Below are 19,610 nucleotides of genomic sequence, written 5' to 3' on the forward strand. Positions count from 1 at the left end.
TATTCACAGTATAGATTGAATTTTTTTTTTGAGTTTTGTAATCACCCCAAGAAATTCTATATAAAAAAACATACTTGAAAATTGTATTCACAGTATAGATTGAATTTTTTTGAGTTTTGTAATCACCCCAAGAAATTCCATATAAAATAACATACCTGGAAATTATTTTTTTGGTTTGTGTGATCTGAGAAAGCATAATGGAATCCACCAGTTTGATCGAATGTGTTACTTGCAAAAAATTAATATGTAAAACTAATATTAGCAAACACAGGGCAAGATGTAGCGAAACAGGTTCGAGAATTAATCGTTTGTTACCTTCTAAGTCTTGTGCTCGATGCGGAAAAATGATCAGCATTGCACATTTAAGTAAACACCTCAAAATTTGCAAACCATCGACCGGACAAGCATCGAAAAGGAAAATCGATAATTCAGAAACGGAAGTATCCACTTCCAAGCAAATTAAATTATCTAATGAACGCAAACCAATCAGATCTGCATTCAACGACCAACTCCAGGAATTTTCAATTAAGTCAGAACCAGGTTGTGACATCCTTAGTTTCTTGGACGAAACGAAAACATCTGTACTAAATATTTTGAAAGATAAACTTGAAAACAACTCTATAAAAGTATACGTTGTTCTGTTTTCTGAATACGAGAAAGTTGATGGCACAACGAGTATTTTTTATCATCGTACAAAAAACCAGACACTTTATTTTGCTGACGTCGAAAATTTGGACAACTTCTATTATAAAGTTTCCAACGAGCTGGTTAAGAAACATGACGGTTTCGAGGCTAAAGGGTCGGGATGGTCTCTGTGTGCAAGTCCTCACACGTTAACTGTTTACGTGAACCAATTCTCGCCTCTTCGCGCTTCCAGCTACGTTCCTCTTCCACCGAACATTCAACACAAGAGGGTTGTGTTAAATATACAGAACAGCGATAAAAAGTGTTTCCTTTGGTGTATATTGGCTGCACTGCATCCTGTTCTTTGGTCAAATCATCCTGAACGGGTTTCTAAATACAAACAATACGAGAGCGACTTTCAAAGTGTAATGTCTGACATTGAATACCCGGTGACATTGTCGGATATAACAAAGTTCGAAAATCGTGCAGGAAAACGCATCGCTATTAATGTGTATTCCTTCACGTCAGATAAATATCTCGTGCATCCCGTCAGGATAAGCGATATCGACGATGACGATGCTCGTGTGATTAATCTTCTAATTTCAAACGAGGATGTTCATCACTACACGCTAATTCGTTCTCTATCACGTTTGGTCAGAAGTCAAACTACCAAGTATGAACATTGCATCGAAGTTTGCCCGAGATGCCTAACAACGTTCGACGATAAAAAACAAGTCGATTATCGAAATTACACCAGACGTCAAATTGCTATCGAGAAACTTGCCGAACATAAAATTTACTGCGGTGACAACAGACCGACTTGCATGTTAGTGCCGAAAACAAAAGAGGTCGAAGAATTTAGGATGCATAAGGCATTGTTCAAACATCCCGCAATTATCATTGCTGATTTTGAGTCTTTTCTCAAACCGTTGTCGTACTGCGAACCAGACCCCGAACTTTCATCCACAACACCGTATCAGTTACACGAAGCCTCGAGTTTCGGATATGTTGTCGTGCGACAGGATAGGATAGATGAATCGTACGTTTACCGAGGACCAGACGTAATCAAACATTTCTTTGAAAAGAATGTTGAAGAGGTTGAGACCATTGGCAGCTTCTTACGCGAATCGAAACCAATGCTTCCATTATCCAGCGATGAACTTCGATCTCACAATAACATTGAAACGTGTCCGGTGTGCGATCAACGTTTCACCGACGAGAACCGGAAAGTATTTCACCATAATCACTTCACCGGAAACTACATCGGTGGAATCTGTAACACGTGTAATCTAAAGATCCAAAAACCTACGTTTGTCCCTATATACCTTCATAATGCCAGCGGTTACGACTTCCATCTCTTAATACGGAATCTTGGATATGATAGACAAAAAGTAAATATTCTAGCAGAGAATGAAGAAAGGTACATCAGTGTCAGCAAGCGAGTATTGATTCCGGGAACAAACGAAACTGTGGAGATGAGATTTTTAGATTCTTACAGATTTTTATCTGCGAGCTTGGACGCTCTTGCCAGCAAACTTTCGGCTGAACAATTTAGAATAACGAGAGCTAATTTTCCCACCGTAGACATAGAAATGATTAGACGTAAAGGTATTTATCCTTACGAATATGTTAGTGATAATTCTAAATTTAACGACGACACTCTTCCACCTCAAAAAGAATTTTACAGTCGACTCAGAGAGAAAGGAATCACGGACGATGAATACGAACACGCGCAACGGATGTGGGACAAATTAGGATGTAGGACACTCGGCGATTATCACGATGCCTACTTGAAACTGGACGTGACGATACTCGCGGATGTTTTTCAAGCATTCAGGAAAACGTCGGCGAATATTTACAAATTAGTTCCTGCATATTTTTACGGTCTCTCGGGCTTAGCGTGATCTGCCATGTTATTACAGACAAAAATAAAACTCGAATTGATACCGGACGTGGACATGTTATATTTTATCGAGAGGGGGATACGAGGTGGAATGGTGCAATGCGTACAGAGACATGCAAAAGCAAATAACGTTCACATGACAGAAGAATACGATCCTAACGAACAATCGAAATACATATTTTATGGGGATGCAAATAATTTATACGGACATGCTATGATACAAAAACTTCCTTACGGCGGGTTCGAATGGGTGGATACCACTTCCATTAACATTAATAATTTCAACGACTGTGAATTTGGCTTGTTTATAGAGGTGGACCTCGAATTCCCCGACCATCTACACGATTACTTCAAAGATCTACCTCCTGCACCCGAACTAAAATGTTCGCCCGATTCAAATCAACGTAAGCTTCTGTTAACATTGGATAGGAAAGAGAGATACGTTCTCCATTACAAAAATCTTCAATTCTTAATTGAGAAGGGATTTCAAGTAATAAATGTGAGAAGAATAATGAAATTCAAACATTCCGAGTGGTTAAAACCTTACATTGAAAAAAATACGTATCATAGAACACGCGCCACGTCAGATTTAGATAAAGATTTCTTTAAACTCATGAATAATGCTGTTTACGGAAAAACAATGGAGAATGTCAGGAAGCACGTGGACGTGAGATTAGTTCCCCATTCAAATAAATGTAGAAAATTGATAGCATCGCCGACATTCAAATCACGAAATATATATGATGAAAACCTGGCCCTGTTTTTGATGGATAAAAAAATAATCAAGTTCAACAAACCAATCTACGTGGGGGCGACGGTTTTGGATTTATCTAAACTGCATATGTTTGAATTTCATTATAATGTCATGAAACCCTTCTATAATGAAAATATAACACTTTTGTACACGGACACGGACAGTTTTATTTATTCCGCACAGACATCTGACCTCTACAAGAATTTGAAACAACCGAAAATGATTGATCATTTCGACACATCTTCCTTCCCTCAACCAAACAGATTTGATCTCCCTTCTCGCAATAAAAAAGTGCTTGGTAAAATGAAGGATGAATGCAACGGAGAAATCATTCTGGAGTTCGCCGGTTTACGTTCCAAAATGTATGTGGTGAAAACAGAAACCAGCATCACCAAAAAAGCCAAAGGTGTTGGTAAAAATACCGTGAAAAACAAGCTTGTGTTCGAGGATTACATCAATTGCCTCTATTCACAGTCGAGGATTCTACGTTTGGAGACAACAATACAAAGCATAGACCACGTGCTTACCACAAACAAAATTAAGAAAATTGCGCTGGATCCGCATGACGATAAAAGATGTATTTTGTCTTGTGGAAGCCACACGTTGCCTTGGGGACACTATCGTTTAGAAATTAGTAAAAATTGTAGGCAATGCAAATGAAAAAAAATAAACTTAAATAACTTAAATTAAAATAAAAAAACTTTAACTGTCTCACATACACAATAAATAAATAGCAAGGACAATGAATCTTTTTGGTTTCCGTAAGCAAACAATGGAGACTGTACACCGCACGACAGATCATGAATTTCTACCTTCCGTGTTAACTAAACTCAACGGTCAGTAGGGGAAGTGCCCCAGTGCTGCTCCCGAAAATGGGGCTCGCCTTAATGGATTTCTCTTGTAAGGCATGAGCCCCATTTTCTCGCAGTGTTGCCAACTCCTCACACGAAAAAAAATCACCAAGGTTTTTTTTTGGTCTAACCTAACCTAAAGCAAGGAGCTGGCAATTTTGCTTGAGGCTTCTTAATGGTTTGCTCTTGTAAGGCATAAGTCTTATTTTCTCTCAGTGTTGCCAACACCTTACTCGAAAAAAATCACCTAGGTTTTTTTTTCGGTCTAACCTAACCTAAAGCAAGGAGCTGGCAACCTTGCTTGAGGCTTGTCTTACAGCGCATAAAGCAAGGTTGCCAACCTACTGCTTTTACCATAGCTTTTTACAAAAAAAAGAGAGAGGAGAGAAAGAGAGGGAAGAGTTACTTAATGGTTTGCTCTTGTAAGGCATAAGTCTTATTTTCTCTCAGTGTTGCCAACACCTTACTCGAAAAAAATCACCTAGGTTTTTTTTCGGTCTAACCTAACCTAAAGCAAGGAGCTGGCAACCTTGCTTGAGGCTTGTCTTACAGCGCATAAAGCAAGGTTGCCAACCTACTGTTTTACCATAGCTTTTTACAAAAAAAAGAGAGAGGAGAGAAAGAGAGGGAAGAGTTAAACAACCGACAGCCTACCTACAGCTTTTTTTTCTTGGTCTAACCTAACCTAAAGCAAGGAGCTGGCAACTTTGCTTGAGGCTTGTCTTACAGTACATAAACCAATTTTTGCCAACCTACACACACTGGGCAAGGAGAGCCGGCACTGCCGTAAAAGAGAGAGAGGTGGGTGGATGGCAACACAGTATGTGTGTGTGTGTGTGTGTATAATATGTAGCATTATTAACTAGAGTGTGTTGGCAAACCACCTGCAACTAAAAAATAGAGATGCCAACGTTGTTGTAAGATGAAGAGAGAGAGAGACCTACGGCTGGCAACAGTAATAAGCGAATGCGCCATATCGTAATTTTCCAACTCCGTATATCGTGATTTTTGTAAACCTCTCTCGGGGGAACGATGTGCCACACACACACACACACACGCGCGCGCGCACACACACACTTATATTATAACGCAAGCAAACAAACAAAATAATAATAATTGTTGTTTTTTAGGATACCTGGCCCCTATAACCCCGCCAGGAGTGCGTGGTGCCCAACCAAAAAAGTAAAGGTTTACAAATAGGAATTGGCAACACTGACGAGGCTCGAATTATTATTTGAGGCTCGAAATCATTATTTGATGCTCGTCGGTGTTGCCTACCCACTCTACAAAAATTCTACTATATGATCTTTCACAGGCTAAGCTAACCTACAAATAGGAGTTGGCAGCACTGACTTATAAACCCACTGGGTCCTCTTGGCATGTTTTTTCATGATGTGTTGCTAGGCTATTGAGCATCTTGGCGTATACAATGTATATATTTTGAGAGGGGGGTTATAGCTTTTTATGCTGTACGAATACTGGAAGCTTGACAGTGACAACCAACAGAGTAGGTAAACCTACATCCAGGAACTGGCAACACTAGTTTCTGACAGTGAATTTGAAATAAAATATTAAACAAATAGTACCAGTGTTATGCCCCCCAACTCCAACTGGGCAACTGGGGGGAATAATTGTACAACATACATATACACAGACATAAAAGAAAGAGCCTTCCCGTAACTTACTTCATGTACAATTTATATGATTTTACAACTGTGAAAAGAAAGCATATGTGTTCTGTATGCACATATTTATTCTTATTTTTCGAAATTGAATGAAAGCACATGTTTTTACGTTCTCGTAATACTAACCTTGCTCCACTGATTTTAAATTGCTTCCATCCGCTTTTTTTTTCTGTGTTATTTCCGTATGCACGCAACATTCGCTTTCAATAGTATAATGAAACACAGAAGGAGTGTTAGTATAGCAGGCTTCGAGTTTACAATTTATTAAATTAAACAATAATTTATGTAAGAATATACTTGTACTTACCGAACACAAAATAATAAAAGCACATGTGAATGTTTGCGTGTGTTCATGTTATATGACGACTGAGTAAAAAAATAATGTTGACTCCCCGAAAGATAAAGTTCCTAGTTCGACATCAGATGCATGCAAATTTTATGTTTTGCTCTCCAAAACCTTGATTTTATGTTTGTGCTATTTGTCATACAGCAGAGGAGGAGGAGAAAGAGGGGGAGAGGAGAAGAGGGGGGAGAGAGAGAGGAGGTACTATCAGCGCCATCTATTAGCAAACAATAGAAATAAAAAAGTAGGTCAAACTTTTTCAACACCCAAACATTTTAAACATCCTCACGTAGTAATACGATCTAGCTGAAGACGTTTAAAAGAGTACTCTTAGTCGACGAAGCTAATTGCTAGGCCCCTTATATTACTAAAATATTCTTTAATTTGCATATTTCTCATACCGCCATATGTTGTTCTAGTTGACTTCTTCCAAAAAAATGCTAATTAGCGAGAGTTAATTAAGCAAGGCAAGTAAAAGAAGCAAAATAGAACAACATATGTGCCGGCGTGAGAATATGTAAAAATTCGATTCAGAGGTGGATCGAATTAAAATGGGGGGGATATTTTGCATTTTTTCCCTATAATGTACAAAATATTTACCGTACATAATCTTTTCCATTTACAACAGTATAAAATAAGAGGAATGTGTGACAATATCCATATTAATTAGGAAAGTATGTTGTATGCTAGGTTAGCTAATTGTGTCTTCTACAGCTTCACTGTATAGAGGGAAGATGGAAAATGAGAGCTCTACGGAAACTGACGCTCTTAACAATATTGTACGCCCGTGAAAATTATATATAAATAAGACTTAAGCGTATTATCTGCTTTCATGTCAGATTTTGCCAACCTGTGAGCTGTAGTGTTTAGGTGACAAGCGACCTGCTCAAATATGATACTGTTGACAATATTGTACGCCCGTGAAAATTATATATAAATAAGACTTAAGAGTATTATCTGCTTTCATGTCAGATTTTGCCAACCTGTGAGCTGTAGTGTTTAGGTGACAAGCGACCTGCTCAAATATGATACTGTTGACAATATTGTACGCCCGTGAAAATTATATATAAATAAGACTTAAGCGTATTATCTGCTTTCATGTCAGATTTTGCCAACCTGTGAGCTGTAGTGTTTAGGTGACAAGCTACCTGCTCAAATATGATACTGTTGACAATATTGTACGCCCGTGAAAATTATATATAAATAAGACTTAAGCGTATTATCTGCTTTCATGTCAGATTTTGCCAACCTGTGAGCTGTAGTGTTTAGGTGACAAGCGACCTGCTCAAATATGATACTGTTGACAATATTGTACGCCCGTGAAAATTATATATAAATAAGACTTAAGCGTATTATCTGCTTTCATGTCAGATTTTGCCAACCTGTGAGCTGTAGTGTTTAGGTGACAAGCGACCTGCTCAAATATGATACTGTTGACAATATTGTACGTATATTGTATTGTATAGGAGACTAGAAGCATATAATTTGGCGAAAAAAAAACCCCAAGTAAGGTCATAGAGAATAGTTAAAAAAAAAGTGAACAATTATATTTTGCATTGCACAGCATTGGATATTAAATAACATACCCTCAAAAAATCTCTGCATTATACGTTCTGTAAAAAATTGCCCTACGTACCAAACTGCTGTGTCAAGTAAACATTTTCAAAGGCACTGTCGTACTTGTGTGCCGGGAAAACAAATATGTGCGACCAAACTGTGCTCTAAGTGTGGAAAAAATATTTCTATTGCCAACTTCAAGCGACACCAGCTTACTTGCCACTTACACTTACTTGTAGCAAAAATAAGCTAAATAGAATTACACATGCATACAATATTTATTGTGTTTTTTCTATCTACAATCATATTTTTCTTATATATATATTTTTATTTTTTTTATAGGGTTGACTAAAGCGCATATTTGAGGAAGACAACACCACCCATATACACTATCTGGCCATTCGTCACCGGACACCCCACCAAAGGCATGTGGAAGCATCATGGTGTGGTCATGCTTCTCCTGGTATGGTCTTGGTCCCCTTGTGTTAGTGCGTGGAAACATGAATGCAGATGCATACCTAACGATCCTGGACAATTCTGCGCTACCGACATTGTGGGCACAATTCGGTAGTGGTCCTTATCTGTTTCAGCACGACAATGCCCCATGTCATACGGCAGGTGTGATCAACACGTGGTTCGAGGATATGGGTGTGCAAAAACTTGATTGGCCCGCCCAAAGTCCTGATCTCAACCTGAATGAGCATCTTTGGGACGAGTTGGAGCGCCGGTTGAGAGCCAGGCCACACCCCCCAAAAAACACTAAAGAGTTGTTCGCCGCTTTGCAAGAGGAATGGAGCAGGATTCCCGTCGAAACCTATCGCAATTTGGTGGACAGTCTTCCTCAGAGGGTTGTGGCTGTACTTGCTGCGAAAGGTGGCCCCACACGATAATGACGGACGCCTGAAACCGGATTAAAGTACTCGTTCCAGGTGTCCGGTGACGAATGGCCAGATAGTGTATAAATAAACCCCCCAAACTAACACTAATTAGAATTACCTTACAAAATTTTTCTCATAAGGCATTTTTTCGTAAACACTCTACCACCAACAGATCACATATAAATAAACATACCCCCCAAAAAAATGCGCTCCATGAAAAGTTGCCCTGTGTGCAAAACAACCATATCAAGCAAACATTTTGCAAGACATTGTCGCACCTGCGTGCCAGGCAAGCATTTGGCTGCCACCGAACTGTGTTCCGGATGCAATAAACGCATCACAATTGCGTATGCCAAGAAGCATAAGCTTACTTGTCTAAGCGAAAGTACATCTGGGGCTCAGCCTTCGACCTCCACCAAGAGGAAGGCAGAAGCAGCCTCCATCAATGCACCACCCACGAAACGCGTCAAGCGTATGACGAAAGCGAACCAATCTGCTTTCGAGCGTTTGTTGGAGGATTTTGTCCTCACTTCGGAGGGCTTATGCGACGTTCGTAGCTTTTTAGAGGAGAAGCGAGCAGAGATAATTTCCATTCTTTGTAATGCACTGGCTACGCACTCCTCCACCAAATTCTACGCATCGCTACGTTGCCAGTACAAGAAGCCGTCCGATGAAATTTACAGCTTCTGCCACAACACCAAGGCGAAGACGCTGCATCTGGCGGATGTCGACAACCTCGAGGTCATCTACAACTAGTTTGCCGAGGAGCTGGTGGTTAAACAAGAAGAGCATGAAGCTAAGGGCTCGGGGGGTTCGCTGTGTGGGGGCCTCACGAACTGTGCGTCAAACTTTGCAAGTTTACGCTTCTCTCCGCCTCCAGCTACGTCCCCTTACCACCTTCCATCGCGGCAAAGAAGGCCGTCCTGAACATTCAGAACAGTGACGCCAAGTGCTTCGTATGGTCGTTGCTTGCAGCTTTGCACCCTGTCAGCAGGAAAAACCATCCACATCGAGTTAACCACTACCTACCCTACGAGTCGGAACTGGAAGATGCTATGGCTGGGATCGACTACCCGGTGGAGGTCCGGTACATTCGCAAGTTCGAGGTCCGTACACACAACACTCGGTTGGCCATCAACGTTTACGGCCTCACTGACAAAAATGTGGTGTACCCTATCCGGGTGAGCGACGTAGACGACGATGGTGTGCAGGAAATTCATCTTCTGCTCATCAAGGATGAAACTCATCACCATTACACCCTCATTCGCTCCCTCTCTAGACTTGTTTCGAGTCAACGGAGCAGTGATAGTCACCACGTCGAGGTGTGTCGCAGGTGCTTGTCAACTTTTGATAATCGAGAACAGCAAGATTACCAGCGCATCAGAGGTCCCAACATCGCTGCAGAGAAGCTCGCTCGCCACAAACTTTATTGCGATGCCAACGAGCCTGGGGTGGCAGTCTTGCCCAAACCTGGCACCGTGGAGCGTTTCCACATGCACGGTGCCATGGTGGAGCACCCCGCTATCATCATCGCGGACTTCGAGGCCTTCCTCAAACCCCTGTCCACTTGCGATCCCGATCCCGAAGTTTCCTCCACCACCCCTTACCAACTCCACGAGGCATCCAGTTTCGCCTACGTTGTGGTGCGACGAAACCAGCACATCGCCCCCGAGCCCTACGTGTATCGCGGTCCCGACGCAGTTAAACACTTCCTCGAGAGGATGGTTGTCGAGGCCATCGAGATAGGGAAGGTACTGTTGGCCCCCAAGTCTATGCTCCCACTGTCCCCCGACGATCAACGTAGACACGACGAGGCCATCGCTTGCCCTGTCTGCGTCGAGGAGTACACCGCCAGCAACCGTAAAGTCCAACACCACGATCACTTTAACGGTAGGTACGTTGGTCCTTGGTGCAACTATTGCAACCTAATGGCCCGGGACCCGCGCTTCATCCCTGTGTTTTTTCACAATGGCTCGGGATACGACTTCCACCATCTGGTGCCTCACTTGGGGTACGACGACATGCGAATCAACGTCCTGGCGCAGAACGAGGAGCGTTACATTAGCTTGAGCAAACGAGTGTCGATCCCGGGATCACGCTCTACCGTCGAGCTTCGCTTCCTCGACTCCCTGAGGTTCCTCCCGGCCAGCCTCGATGCTCTCGCGGGGAAACTCAGCGACGAGCAAACACTCATCACCTCTGCGAATTTTCCGAACTTGGACGCCGGTCTCTTCAGGCGTAAGGGGGTCTAACCCTACGAATACGTCACGGACCCTACCAAGTTCGCGGAGACGTCGCTACCTCCTCGAGCAAACTTCTATAGCAAGCTGCGAGGCTCGGACATATCTGAGGATGACTATAACCATGCTCAGTCCATGTGGCGCGAGCTGGATTGCCAAAATCTCGGGGACTACCACGATGCGTACCTCAAACTTGATGTGACGCTCCTCGCTAACGTGTTCCAGGCGTTTCGTGCAACTGCGAAGACCATCTACAAGCTGGACCCTGCATACTTCTACAGTCTTCCCGGACTGGCTTGGTCGGCCATGCTTCTTCTTACGAAAATCATGCTTGAGCTTCTTTCGGACGTGGACATGATGCTGTTCGTGGAACGTGCCGTGCGGGGTGGAATGGTCCAGGTGCCGCTGCGATACGCACGCACCAACAATCACCACATGGCCACCGGTTACGACCCTTCGCAACCGTCCAGCTACATCATGCACACGGACGTCAACAACCTCTACGGATACTGCATGATGCAGCCACTCCCCTTTGGAGGCTTCGAGTCGGCCGATCCCTCCAACTTCGACGTTGAAGGTTTCGACGATTCGGAACGCGGATTTTTTGCCGAGGTGGACCTCGAGTTCTCCGAGAAGGTGCAGGATTTGTTCTGCGATCTTCCGCCAGTCCCGGAATTCAAATGCCCACCCGGCTCGAACCAAGCAAAGCTCATCATGGACTTCGTGCCCAAAGAGCGTTATGTCCTGCACTACCAAAACCTCCGGTGGTTGATGAAGCGAGGGGTTACCGTCCGCACGGTACATCGAGTTTTGATGTTCGAGCATTCTCCATGGATGAGGCCATACATCGAGCTCAACACCGAACATCGCACAGTCGCCACTTCTGATTTCGATCGCGATTTCTTCAAGTTAATGAACAATGCGGTGTTCGGGAAAACTATGGAGAATGTGCGAAATCGTGTAGATGTGAGGTTAATATCAAACAAAGCACAATGTCGCAGGCTCGTAGCAAACCCGTTATTCAAATCAAGGACCATTTACAATGAGCAGCTGGCTCTGATTCACATGAAGCGAGGTGAGGTGAGGCTCACCAAGCCCATCTACGTTGGAGTCACGGTTCTGGATCTGAGCAAGCTACACATGTTCGAGACGTACTACGACATATTACGTGCACACTACGGCCACAACATCTCGCTTCTCTACACAGACACGGACAGTTTAATATACCAGGTTCACACAGCCGAAGCGTACAAGGATATGGCCACGGTTCCATCTTTGGTTGACCTTTTCGACACCTCGGGCTATCCCCAGCCGAACCGATACGGCATCCTGGCTCGCAACAAGATGGTGGCCGGCAAAGTCAAAGACGAGAAGAAAGGTGATGTGGCTCTCGAGGATGTCGGTCTTCGCTCCAAAACCTATGCTATTCAGGCAGAAGGATCCATCACGAAAAAAGCTAAGGGTGTGGACAGGAAGGTCGTCCAAGAGGACCTCGAGATAGTGCATTACCGCGAAGCCCTTCAAACTGGGACGTCAATTGCAGGAGTGGAGCAGCGCATCCAGAGCGTCGACCATGTGTTGACAACCAACCAGGTGAGAAAGGTTGCCCTGGACGCACGCGACGACAAGAGGTGCGTTCTGAAATGTGGGATTCACACGCTCCCATGGGGCCACTATCATCTAGAAATTAGCTTAGAATGTGGTAAATGGCATGTATGTATGTATGTATAAAAAAAAACAATTTATGTAACAGAAGTTCTAATTTAATATAGAAAAAATATTAGAACAATAGTGTTTATCTTCAAATGCGAAAAAAAAAACAGGTGGAGGTTTGGAATTTTTAGCGGGACTAACTCCCTGCCGCGCCCTACGGGGTGAATATGGGGCACACGCAGGGCCAAAGGGGAAGTTCCTTTGTGCGTTCAAGTGTGATTTATTATAAATGCATTAAAATTAATTTTTTTATTATTATTATTTTTTTATTCCAGATTATTCTCACAAATGTAAGAAAGTGTTCCTCGCAGTACATCCTAAACGTTGCGTTGCAGGTTAATCTAATATTTGAACCTACGGTCAGTATAATTTTTTGAGAATTATGTGATTTTTTTTTTACTTAAAACTGTTCGGTCACTCTTTCATTTTTGACATCATACACAAAAGACTTCTCTGCAATCAGGATGACGCTGCACAGAGTATCGGCAGGCAGCGCGTCGTGGAACTCGCACACGACCTTGATGTTGGTTCGATCGTTGACCACCACCTGCTTTCTCTTAGATGTGTTAATGACGAACATCGGCCTGCGTGTTTTGAATTCGCTGGGCGCGTAGTTCACGTCCACGCTTCCCTCGGTCACGCGTTTGTAAGCCCTGTAAGCTTCGTAAAGTTTGAGGTAATCTTTTTTGGTCATGTCGAGGTTGTAATTCTCGCGCGGGAACACTTCGTTCCTACCGTTCTTCAGATAAACGTTCTTGATCTTGCAGTCGTCGAACTTGCTGGAATCTTTTTCCTGGTTGTTATCGCGTCCGGTCTGAAAGAGCACAACGACGAAATCTGGCATGTCGAACTGTATGTTGTTGAACTGCGTCGTCACGTCGAATTCCATGTGACTTCCCGACGCCATCTTCTGCACGCACTGGTAACCGTGAAAGTGAATCGGCACCTGCGGACTTTTCAAGATCTCCGCTTTGTACTTGAGGGCGTAGTTCGTTTCGTATTCCACCACCGGCATTCTCAATTCCATGCTCCGGATGACGCACTTGGCCGCTTCGGGTAAAGTGTTGGGCAGCGGCGTGGTGCCGTCCGGACCCAAAGTAGCGTATCGCATCAGTGCGTCGTTGTCGTTGGCCGCTCTTCGAAACGTGACGCGCAGTCCTCCATTCCACATGATCTCCTTGTAGTCCGAGAAGAAACCAGGCAGCAGACGCATGGGAAAGAGCACCGTGTGACTTGTCGTCGATATTTTGGTCCCGGCTTCGAATCCCCCGGCCTGATAGTACGCTGCGTCCGTTTTGGATAATTTCAACGTTCCCACTGCCGTCGACGTGATGCCTGGAAAATCTATTCTGTCGATGACGGTGTTGTGTTTCCTCACCTCCACCTGCGAGAACAGGTGAGGCACGAAGTTGTCCACGAGTATCAAGTTTGCTGCTGCGGGAAACGCGTCTCCGCTTTCCTTCTTCACCACGTCGAATTGAAGGTAGAGGTCCGCTCTGTGAGGATGAACGAACCCGTCCCCTACGTCCACGTCGTATTCGATCTCCCTGTTCGCTTCGTTGAGATTGGCGAACGTGCGACGGTTGGGAGGGAAAGATTGCAATTCGTAACTTTCGATTTGCTCCATTTCACTATGTGTGTTATTTATTATACGTTGATCTCCACGATGGCCGTCGTAGTGGCACCTGCGAAATCCACCACGTCTCCTTTCTCGTTCTTCACCACCAACTCTATGTCGTCTATGCGGTTGCGACATACTGGAAAATAGATCGGCGAAGAGGGCGTGTAGATGATCGGTTCCATGAACTCGGAACTTGGTTTGAAAGTGGCTATGATTCCCGTCTGCTTGTGACTTCCTAATAATCCGTCCGAAGATTTCGTGATCATGCCTTCCGCCACGTTGCAGTGTACGTTCAGAGTCTCTATGGCCAAGAATTTAGGAATGTTGGTTGCTACGTGCTTGATGCCAGCTTCGAGTTTTGGGTGGTTGTTCTCGAAACCTAAAAGTTCTCCCATGGTGCCCAGGTCCACGGTCTCCGTCGCGGATAGGATTTCCACTCTGTGCGTGACCGAATTTTGAGAAAGGTACGTGCCTTTGGGTAATTGAGCTTGCAAAGTGGAAAGATTGTATTGGCCTGGCGTGAAGACGATGTGTTCGCTTCCGACGCTAATTTTGTTGTTGTGCTGCGTGACGTTAGGTATGAGGTACATGCTGTAGAATGCACGCAGAGCCACGGATTTAGGATAGACGATGTCGTCGTGCAGCGTGAGTTTCAAGATCGAAGATTCGCTCGTGAGATGGAACACACCCATCCTAGTGATGCTGTTTGAGGTTCCACAATGCTTTCTGGAAATCCTCGATCGTAGGGTTATTTATTTTAGAGAGAAACGCGAGCATGGAGAGGCAGAGATGACCGCAGTTCACGTCTTCGAAATTTTGAATGCGGTCGTCGTTGTAGTATATAGAGGTTTTGTTCGTTTTCAGATAATGAATTAAATTTGTAGGTGGAACACCTCCGAAAGAATCGAAAACGAATGCTTTATCATTATTTTTGTGGTAACATATCCAATGCGTGCCTGGATTTTCTTGACCGTCCAAGTGGACTACTCCGCATTCTCTTCTTTTAACGCTTGGAGGTAACGAGTCGGACATGAAAACTCCTCTAAAGTGTTTGATTTGTAACGGTTCGATCAGAGATTCAATATCTCGGTTGGTGAGTGCTGTTGTTTCTTTTTTTTAAACTTTTTCATCACGCCCTTGCCTCCTTTTTTCTCCATGGCCAGGTTGTGACGTTTCTGTTCTTCCAATTCCGCCTTGTTCTTCTTCGAGTCGATGACGGTTTTCGCGATGGCAGCGCTACCGCCGGCTAAACTTCCAACGGCCCCCAATGCTGCCAGGATGGCCGGGATGCTGAATATGAAACCTCCGACCTTTTGCTGTTTCCGCGAACGCTGCAAGCGTCTCAATTGAGGTGTGCTGAGAAGTAATTTCATTCCGTGTCCTTTGCTCAAGCAAGAACGTTTCTTCTCGCGTTGTTTCTTGGTGAGTAACCCATCGAGGGCACCTAGATTTTTAAGATTGGAGTATGGTATCTGGTACACGACACCCTTGGGCTTCATGGTGATGCTCTATGTGTTATTTTTACGGTATGTTATTTATATATATATTCTGAGATTTTTCTCGTGTAGTTTTTACGGTATGTTATTTATATATAAATGTTCCGAGATTTTTTTTCACGGCCTCGCAGTCGTTACACAAATTCTATTACATGCTTCGTTTTCTTGCCAAGAAGTTCCTTTGTCCCCTTGTACACGATTCGAGTTTTGTTCTCGATTAAAATAAAGAGCTTCTCGTCGGATAACATGTTAGCGTATCGATCTGGTAAAAATAGACTGTATTGTGCGTTGAGCAACAGGCGTACCTTGGGACCATACTGGGTAGAAACGATTGAACCGGAAGTTATCGTGTAAGGTTTGTCGACTTCCAATTCCTGAATTTTTACATACTCGACTGACAAATTTAGCATTTGTTTTAATGCTTGGAGATCACTCATTTTTTCAGTAGTCATATCAAAAAAATTTCAGAGTGTTAGAGAGAAATTTAATTGTTTTTCACTATGTGTGTTATTTATATATACCGAAGATTATTTTTTTATGATGTGTGTTATTTATATATCAAGTTTTTTTGACACGTATATATATTATTATTATTTTTAACAGAGAAAAAAGTACGTCCTTCGGAAACGCGATGATGTGCGTAATGATATCCTCCGTCTCCTGCTTAGACTTGCGCCTACATCCTCACAATCGCCGTTTACTGCATGTTTAAATATTTTACATAGTAGCTCTGGCGGCAAATCAGTTATGCAAGCCATGTTGTTTTATACTCTATGTTATTTATATACCCCACCCCAATTTTTGTTTCGTGTTCATGGCGATGGTGGTACCCAGTGCGGCGACCCGTTCACCCAACCTTTCCAAAGCTGCATGCTCCAATTTTCTGTCTGCTTCGTGACGTGCGTCCAGATCCGTCTGCGTGGTGTTGTAGGTGATGTCGTGATCTTTGCATGCGGCGTCCAACGGATTCACACCCTTGTCTCCTCTCTCCAATCTTTTCTCGAGTTTGGTACCCGGTCCGCAGTACTGGTAGCCAGGTAGATGCATCTCGAAAGGTAAATTGTTGATGATGTCGTTCACGAGCCCCTTTCCTTCGGCCACGTTCCAAAATTTCGGAGGCAGCGTGTTGATGATTTTGATCAGGTAACCTATGCCCTTGTCGTCGTTCACGATGAAGTTGGAAAGTTTCGTGCTGATCATGTCCACGATGCCAACCTTCTCGTTGTAGAAATTACGGTTGCCTGCATTCTCTTCGCCGGCTATCACCAACAATCGGTCCACGAGTTTCCTAACGTCGTCCACCCAAACGAATTCTTTGGGTAGCGTGTTGTAGCGTTTGACGCCGCTGCCTGTTTTGACCTGGTTCCAAATCGGTTTGATGAGATTCCTGTACTTCTCGCCGCTGCTCGATTTCACCCTATTCTGCGAGGCGTCGTTGTTCTGGTACAAGGCATCCGTCATGATCAGAATTTCCTTGTAACTCTGGTAATCTTCGTCGGTGTAATCTTTCGGCTGCTTTTTGGCAACGAGTTCCCACAGTCCCACCGTACCCGGATACCTGGTCCAACTATCCTTCTCGCCTAAATTAACTTTAATGTCGTTGCCTTCAAAGGTCACCTTCGATTTCCCAATCTTCCACACCACACCACCGCCTTCGTTGGTTTCCATGCTGGGATACAATCCGAACACTTCATCCTTGTCGAATTTCCCCGTTCTCAGGTAGTCTCGTGCCAAAGGTACCAACTCGATTTTATCCGAAGACGACGACGTGCTACCTATGGCTCGACGTCGTGCCGGTGCATCCTTCAGTTCGAACGGCGTCGAAGGAATGCTCGAAATGGGCGTGGGTACGGCGTAACTTTTAGCTGCGAGCGGTACGAGTTCGTTGATCAAATTTTTATTTTGTTCCGTGACACTTTTAATTTCTTTACCTAGACCGCTGATGGCATCGATCACAGGTTGATCCTGACGTTTCTTCTCTTCGTAGAATCCGCGATTCTCGGATTTCCAACCTTTGAAGCGTTTCGCGAGGTAATCGCGAAGCTTGAGATTTTCGTCCTCGATTTTTCGTTTCGTCAAGACGTTATTTATATACGTCGTTTCTCACAACGTTGCAACGTTTAGAAAGTCGTTGATTTTGTTTCTGTATTTTCCGTCGTTGGGTTTCCTCGTCATGTCGATCGTCGCGAATCCGAAATCGTCACCGTTCCAGCAAGTAGAGCAGCAGCGTTCCGAAAATTGATTGTAGTTCATGTCTCCGCCTACGTAGTCATCGTACGCGTGCTTGAGGTTGGTGTGATCTTGACGAAACAAACATATGAAATTAGCGTTGTCGCGTACTAGCTGTTTTGGAATTTTGGAAAACGTTTGAGCTAGGTAGAAGCAATCCATTCCTTTGTGACGACCTTGCGTTAAAAAGTTGCGAATTTCATTTTGATTTTCCAGGATGGCGTCGTCGAACACAACGACTGAATTTTCACGACAATCGTCGAGTGGTTTTATTTCCGAGGCGAACGTTGCAATGTCCAGACCATCGTACAGTTTCATCAGTTGCTGGTATTTGGATTGCTCCAAACTTTTCGAGAACACGTACAGGTGCCTGTTCTTCCAATCTAACCAATTCGGTGCGAGGAGAAAATTGTCCACGAGCAGTGTCGTTTTTCCACACCCCGAAGGACCTACGATCAGACAGCGAATGCTGTCGGGAAGCAACTCGCCGTTCTTTTTCTTCGTTTGACTTTCCGGATCCGGTAGACGCTTCACCACGTTCCACGTACTCACAAGATCACTTCGTTCGCGTCGATCCAACTCTTTTCCGGAAGTCCCAGCCATTTGACAAACAGTTTGTCACCTTTCCTACGCAATATTTTCTCGATGAGGTACGTGTCGGGGTGTTTCGTTTTAGAGAGTTCCTCTTCATAAAATCTTCCTTTCAAAATCACTGGCGTACACTGGCGTAACATACACACACTGGGCAAGGAGAGCCGGTAACAAACACACACTGCCGTAAAAGAGAGACAGATGGATGGCAACACAGTATCGTATCAATCCCTAAGATTGTATGTTTATTTTATGAAGTCTCTCTGAACGCTTCATGTTGACCAGGGCATTCACTTGTTTTTCTCAGCTGTCTCAAGCCTCTTAGGCATGTTTACAATGCATTGTGTTGTTCCATGCAAACCTCCTGAGCATTCAGGAAACAGGTAACACTTCTGGGTTTGGTGTCAGCGGTTTGCATGGTAGCAATTATAATAAACACGATTCGGCGATTCGGCATCGAGGAAGAGCTCGATGGCCAGGGAATATAGAGGTGAGACAAGCTGGGAAGGGACGGGACTTTGGGAATTGAGTTGGTAGAGAGAGGAGGTCAGCAAGACAGGAGGTCGATAGTGGAAGCACGCTTTGGTCAACACTTAGAGAGAAGCTTACAGAGGACTTCGCTATTTTCGATTCAGCTCAGAGACTTCAGTTAGACAGGTAATTATCCTACACCCAGCCATGATACAGGTTCAACGGTTCACAAAATCCAACGAGTTGCCATTGTCTTTTCAGTAGTTTAATTCCTTTGTGTAATTTGTACCTTTCGCATGCCAAGCAATAACTCGTCATGTCAATGACGAGTGGTCTCATCAAGAGGATGAATGATGAGTAGTTTACATCACCCCATCAATTAACTGGTTCAGATCCCTTCATTCTATAGAATGACACGTGGTCGAGGTGCTGGGATTTTCATTTATTTCTTCATGAACTAAATGAAAATTGAAAGATTAGTCTTTGTAACCAGTTTAGAATTATTCCCCACCCTAAATTTTGACACGTGGTGGATTTGCTAGGGCTTCTCATGCATTTTTTCGGAAATGCGATGAGAAAAGAGTTTGTTAACCAGTTTAGGATTCAACCCCACCCCAAATTTTGACACGTAGTGGAGTGCTAGTTCATTACCCA

Source organism: Lepisma saccharinum, chromosome 22, assembly GCF_977018435.1.
Source record: "Lepisma saccharinum chromosome 22, izLepSacc3.1, whole genome shotgun sequence".
Lineage (NCBI taxonomy): Eukaryota > Metazoa > Arthropoda > Insecta > Zygentoma > Lepismatidae > Lepisma > Lepisma saccharinum.